Source organism: Ochotona curzoniae, unplaced genomic scaffold, assembly GCF_017591425.1.
Source record: "Ochotona curzoniae isolate NIBS_2020 unplaced genomic scaffold, NIBS_Ocur_1.0 contig_4838, whole genome shotgun sequence".
Taxonomy (NCBI): Eukaryota; Metazoa; Chordata; class Mammalia; order Lagomorpha; family Ochotonidae; genus Ochotona; species Ochotona curzoniae.
Window position 1 is genome coordinate 1,395,413 of NW_024466399.1, and position 7,265 is coordinate 1,402,677.

Below are 7,265 nucleotides of genomic sequence, written 5' to 3' on the forward strand. Positions count from 1 at the left end.
TCAAAAATAAATTCATATGCCCATCTCAATGCTGTATTTACAGTCGTGAAAAAGTGGAATAAGGGCCCGGCACGGTAGCCTAGTGGCTAAAGTCCTTGCACACACTGCAATCCCACTTCCCATCCAGCTCCCTGCTTGTGACCTGGGAAAGCAGTTCAGAACAGCCCAAAGCCTTGGGACCCTTGAAGAAGCTCCTGGCTCCTCGCTTCAAATCAGCTTAGCTCCAGCCATTGTGACCACCTGGGGAGTGAACCAGCAGACAGAAGATCTTCCTCTGTTTCTCCTCCTCTCTGTATATCTGCCTTTCCAATAAAAATCAATAAATCAATACATGTTTTTTTTTTAAAAAGTGGAAGAAACCTAAATGTTTGCTGAGGAATTGATAGAATCTAATATGGTCAAACAGTGGCATACTGTTTAGTCTTTAAAAGGAAAGCCTTTGTAACTCAAGCCACAATAAGGTTGAATTTGAGACTATCATATTAAGTGCAGAACACCAGTCACAAGACAAATACTGCGTGACCTCACTTGCAAGAGACATTTGGAATGGCAAAATGCTGGTTGCCAGAGGCTAGGAGAAAATAGGCAATTTGCTCAGTAGATAAAGAATTTCAATTTTGAAAGTTCTGAAGGTCCGTTACACTGAAACATTACACAGTGGCATATATTAAAATATCATACGTTATCCCATAAATGACATAATTATTTGTATCAACTAAAAACAGAAGCAAAATTTGAAGTGAGGTTTTTCAAAAATAACATTGGTAATGTCCCATTGAAGCACCAGTTCAAGTTGTAGCTGCTCCACTTCCCATCCAGCTCCCCGATACTATGTCTTAGAAGACAGCAGAAGCTGAACCCGGCATCCATACGGGGACCCAGGGAAGCTCCAGGCTCCTGACTACGGTCTGGGTTAGTCCTGACTGCTGTGGCCATTTCGGAAGTGAACCAGCAGACATGAAGATCTCTGTGTGTCTTTCCTTCCCTCTCTGTACAAAATTAATCTTAAACAAGCAGAAGATGTTGTCGGAAACTCGAGCACTCCCAGGAAGCTGGGGTGGAGCCTCCAAGGATGCACGCTCTAACACTTTGGAGTCTGCCAAGGGACGCCCTTCATGTTCAGCAGCAATATACCAGGACAGCAAATACTGCTGTCAGAACCTTGCTTTATATTCTGCTCCATCAACAGAATGTTCTAAAAAAGGAAAAAAACCTAGAAGGTACTTCCAAAGATTCATGGCAAAGCCACTGTTGTGGTTTAGCACGCTAATCCCACACCTGCAGCACCAGGATTCCATCTGGGCGCCAGTTAGAGTCCCGGCCCCTCTGCTTCTGATCCAGCTCTCTGGTTATGGATTGGAAAAGCAGTAGGGGATGGCCCAAGGCCTTTCAGGTCTCACGTGGAAGACCTGGAAGAAGCACCTGGCTCCTGGCTCCTGGCTTCAGACCAACACAGCTCGGGCCTTTGGGAGTGATCCAGTGGATGGAAGACCTCTCTCTGTCTCTCCCTCTCTCTTTTCTCTGTAACTCCATCTCCCAAGTAAAATAAATAAATCTCAATAAGAAAAAAAAAATCATGGAAAGTAAAGGTAAAGGTTTATTTTGGTATGAAAATCTTGAAATCAATGCATATTATTTTCATATGTATTTTTGATGAACTTTAAAATATATATATTTATTTTATTTTATTTCTGGTGCCTGGTGCAGTGGCCTAGCAGCTAAAGTCCTCACCTTGAAGGTGCCGAGATCCCATATGGGTGCCAGTTCTAATCCCGGTGGCCCTACTGGAGGAAGCTCCTGACTCCTGGCTTCAGATTGGTGCAGCTCTGGCTGTTGTGGTCACTTGGGGAATAAATTATCGGCGGCCATATGGAATCCCGCTGCGTCACAAATGAGGACTTTAAATGCTAGGCTACCGAGCCGGGCCCAATAAATGAATATTTTTTTAAATGCCTGCAGATACTTAGTCTAACAACCAAGAAACTCTGGTCCCGTATTGGCAGCGTGCCTGTCGTCACCTCCTGCGTCCAGCCCCTGCCTCCAGCTCCATGCTATTGTATAATGATAACGCTAGGGGCCAGTGGTTCCTTCTCAGGTCATTGGGTTTCTGCTGTCGATGCGTCCATCCAGCCCAAGATGTTGTGAGCATCGGGGCATAAATAAATACATGATTTATTAGTTATTTGAGAATCAGAGTTACAGAGAGAGAGAGAGAAGAGAGCAAGCGCTTCCATCCACCGGCTCACTGCATAAGTGGCTATAACAGCCAGTGCTGAGCCAATCCGAAGCCAGCAGCCAGGAGCCTCTTCCAGGTCTCCCAGGCGGGTGCAGGGTCCCAAGGCTTTGGGCCGTCCTCGACTGCTTTCCCAGGCCACAAGCAGGGCGCTGGATGGGAAGCGGGGCCACCTGGATTAGAACCGGCGCCCGTATGGGATCCTGGTGAGTGCAAGGGAAGGACTTTAGCCACTAGGCTACCATGCTTGGGGCCTTCCCCAAAACTTTTAAGGGTGCTTCAGGAAACCCTAAAACTTCCCCCTCCGGGGACTGAGGTTTTGGCAGCTGTGCCTCATGTCCAATTAGATGCAGCTCCGCAGGCTGGCTTGTCGATATGCACTGCACCTGCGCGGTGAGCGCTGGGCCTCAGGATTCTAGAATTCCAGCAGCAACCGCAGCTGTGGCAATCTGGAGTGCAAGCTGCCCTCCCAGCTCCTGGACCGTCCACGTCCTCAGATGCCAGTGTCTGGCAATCGTACGAACAACACTCCAGCAGAGACCAGCAGGCTAGAGGTAAATTGTGTTTGCAAAACGGTTTCCTAGGAGTTGGTATAAACCGCACAACTCATATGAGCATGTTTATGACTGAAAGATATCCAAGAAGGTCTGTCTCATTGCACAGCCACTGTCTGCACAGTTCTGACCACCAGGTGGCCCCCACACCCCGCTCTTTCCAGAAAGATCCATTCCTGGATGTCATTCCTGAACACTAGCTGGTCAAGTGACTAAGGGAAACCATTTTGCCCAACTCAAAGAGAGTTAAATGGGTAACTGGAGAAGGCATTGAAATGGGAGGTTAATAAAAAGCGACTATTTCAGTAAGTTCACAGGAACGTGGAATCAAATGAAAAGTTTCTTTTGCTGTAAAAAAAATTTCAAAATCCATACCTAGTTGAAATAAATAAATCTAAGTAATTAAAAAAAATAAAGTTTTAAGGGCCCAACAGAGTAGCCTAGCTGCTAAAGTCCTCACCTTGAACGTGCCATGATCCCAGCACGAAGCCTTGGGACCCTGTACCCACGTGGGAGACCTGGAAGAGGCTCCTCACTCTTGACTTGGGGTCTGCTCAGCTCCAGCCGTTGCGGCCGCTTGGGGAGTGAACCATCATACAGAAGATCTTCTCTGTCTTGCCTCCTCTCTGTATATCTGACCTTTTAATTAAAAATAAATATTTAAAAAAGAAAGAAAAAAAAAAAAAAAGAAAAGAAGGAAGGCAACCCATGCCGTGGGAGGGACTGCAGTGTGGCACAGTGAGCTAAGCTGCCTCCTGCAATTCTGGTGTCCCATAAAGCACTAGTTCAAATTGCAATCCAAGGAAGAGTCTGGAAAAGCAGTGGAAGATGGTCCAAGTACTTGGACCTCTGTCATTCACGTGCGATGTTCCCAGGTGGAATTCCAGGCTCTCGGGTTCCTCCGGGTGCAGTCTGGGAACTCACTGCAGGCCCCTTCGCATCCAGCTCTCGATGGAAGCTCTCTCTCCCTCTTTCTCCTTTCAAGTGAAGAAACGAACAGAAAAGTGCCCAGGGGCCAACATAAGACCCACTGTTCAGGACACTGGTTAAGACACCTGCATCCCTGCTGGGTTGGCGCTGGTCCTTGGGCTCCCCAGGAGAACTGGTCCCTCTCTGTGGAAAAGACAAAGCAGTCTAGATGGATGACTGGCACAGATGCACCGCAGGATGTGGCAGCTCATTGGGCGGGGCCTGCAGAGGACACCTGCTACCACAAATGGACAACTGCCCCAGGCAAACGATGGCAGCGAATATCCGGGCAAATGGAGACTCTACGGTCAACTGTGCCCGCCAAAGGATCTAAAAATGATTTCTTCATCCTTGGGGTGGCGAGACTGACACCATTTCAGAACTCCCGAACCCCCCTGGGCAGAACGCTCAGAACGTGCACATCGGGACCCTGGCTTGATATGGGGAGGCTGTTCCCCATCCCTGGGTGCTGGGGTGGGTGGGAGACTGGCACGACTTCTCCCCTTCTCTTCCCCGTTCCCCCCAGAAACAGGAAGAAGAAATAGAAAATCTGGAAACAAGGGTTATACCCACTTTTCCCCCAATCCTTAATCCTTCCCACCCTGATCAATAAACATCATCAAATATATAATTGTTTAAAAAAATTTTTTTTGAAAAACTTTGCTTTTCAAGTAAATAAATAAATCTTAAAAAAAAAAAAAAGCCCCCACATCTCGTGGCTGTGGGCCTGTGCCCGGCCTTTGCTCCTCCTGCCTGCCTACCCCCTGTTGAAGCAGGCCTGGGAGGGCAGCACTGGAGCTGCCGCAAGCACCTGTGCAGGGGCCTGCAGTGAGTTCCCGGCCGCAGGCATTCTGAGCATTTGAGGAGTGAACAGTGTGGAAAGTATTTCTGTCCTTCTCTGTGTCTTTTCCGCTCAAAGTCGCAGAGCTTCTGTAGACTAGAAATGGAAGCTTCAGTCGAGTCCGTCCTTGCCCCGGGGGCAGAGCTGGAGTGGGAGGAGGACCCTGGCACAGAACCAAGCTGCTGCCCAGCTCACTTTGGAGGTAGCAGATCACCATAATGGGCGCTGTGTCTCCCTAGTGGGGCTGTTTCTAGAGGGCAGGGGGATTCCCCCTTCTGGGCTGAACCCTCCAAAGGGCCGCACACGGGGCTGCCAGTCAGCAGAGGGCACGTGGATGCCAGGAGCCGGCAGGACTGTCTGTGAGCTCCCTGCTTGGCAACGGAACTCCTCCATGGCAATCTTCTCAGGGGCTTTTCTCATCATTACTTCTTGCAGTAAGAAAAACCAGTCAAGGGCCCAGCGATGTGGCCTAGCGGCTAAAGTCCTCGCCTTGAACACACCAGGATCCCATATGGGCACCGGTTCTAATTCCAGCAGCTCCACTTCCCATCCAGCTCCCTGCTTGTGGCCTGGGAAAGCAGTCAAGGACGGCCCAAAGCCTTGGGACCCTGCACCCACATGGGAGACCCAGAAGAGGTTCCTGGTTCCTGGCTTCGGATCGGCATAGCATTGGCCGTTGCGCTCACTTGGGGAGTGAATCATCGGATGGAAGATCTTCCTCTCTGTCTCTCCTCTCTGTATATCCGCCTTTCCAATAAAAATAAAATAAATCTTAAAAAAAAAGATTTTAAAAAAGGAGAAGAAGAAAAAGAGAAAAAAGAGGGTTGGGCGCAATAGCCTAGCAGCTAGAGTCCTTACCTTGCACCTGCCAGGATCCCATATGGATGCCAGTTCATATTCTGGCACAAGGCTTCCCATCCAGCTCCCTGCTTGTGGTCTGGGAAAGCAGTCGAGGCTAGCCTGGGGTGTTGGGACTCTGCACCTGTGCAGGAGACCTGGGAGAGGCTCTTGGCTTCTGCCATTGGATCGGCTCAGCTCTGGCTGTTGAGGCCACTTGGGGAGTGAACCAGTGGATGGAAGATCTTTCTGTCTCTCCTTTTCTCTTTGTAAAGCTGACTTTCTAACAAACAAAACAAAATTTGAATATTTAAAAAGGGTTTGGGATGGGCTTGTATACCACTCGCTTTCATGCCCTTGTTTAGAAATATGGGAAGCGTCACGGTGTCGGGTACAGACAGGAATGGGAGTGCCTCCCATGAGAACACTGGTGCTGAGCTGATCCTGTGCTGCGGCTCAGCAGGGTCACAGCCTGCCGCCGTATTGGAGAATCCCAGCTAGTGCTCCTGGTGCTTGCTGCTGCACAGGAAAGGGGTGGAGCTGGCTGATGAAAACAGGTGGGACGCAACACGGACGCAAGGACGTGGTGGTGCCGGCTGGGTGCTGGGTCTGCACTGCGGGGCCCCTACCCGAGGCTACCTGCCTTCCTGTTAATATTGGGCAGCAGACAGGCTCAGTTCATTTTAAAATATATATATTTATTTATTTATTTTACAGAAAGAAAGACAGAAAGATCTTCCATCTGCTGGTTCACTCCCCAGGTGGCCGCAACGGCTGGAGCTAAGTCCATCTGAAGCCAGGAGTCAGGAACTTCTTTCTGGGTCTTCAACGCAGATGCAGGGTCCCCGGTCTTTCCTTTGGTCCTCGACTGCTTTCCCAGGCCTCAAGCAGGGAGCTGGATGGGAAGCGGGGCTGCCTGGATCAGAACCCATTGTCCATATGGGATCCTGGTGGGTGTGTGCAAGGCACAAGGATTTTAGCCGCTAGGCTACCCTGATGGGCCCCGCCTCAGAAGTTCTTACCTCTGATGCAACAAAGTCAACAACTTTTCCGAACAATCTGCAGCCCGAGAAACGTCCTTAGGAAATCCCCATCTCAGTGCCCTGTGCTGATGGGGTCTAACAGCACGAACGAGATACCACCTGCTTCCCCGTCTCCCCAGATCCCCGCAGGCACAGGAAGGAAGGCATTTTTCTCTCGCTCACCTTATCCTCCCCTACCCTTTCCATCCTGATGAGTAGCCCACATGGGTATGCAGTCAATACATTTAAAAGGAAAATTTAAAAAAAGAGAGATTAGAGATCTTCCAACTGCTGGTTCAATCTCCTCATTGCCCCAATGGCTACTGTTAGGCCAGTCCGAAGCCAGGAGCCTGGAGCTTCCTTCGGGTCTCCCACATGTGTGCAGGGGTCCAAACGCTTGTGCCGAGCTCCGCTGCTTCACCAGGCCGTCAGGCAGGGAACTCTGTTGGAAGTAAAGCAGCTGGGAATCCAACTGGTACCCATTTAGCAAGCTGCCACTGCAGGTGGAGCTTTGCCCAGTCATGCCTTGGCACCAGCCCCTGGAAATATTTTGCTAACTGGAAGTAGTTTGACATAAAAAAAAGCTGTGTGTTGTGTGATTCTATTTATAGGAAACATTCAGAGCAGGCAAATCCATGGAAATGGGAAGTAGATTGGTGGCTGCCCAGTGCGGGGCCGTAGGGGGGCGAGGAGAAGAAACGGAGAGTAATTATAGCGGAACACAGTTTCTTTGGGGGTGGCAAAAATGTTCTAGAATCATGATGATTGTGCACCCTCTATATAAACCAAGGAACATTGAACTGTACTTC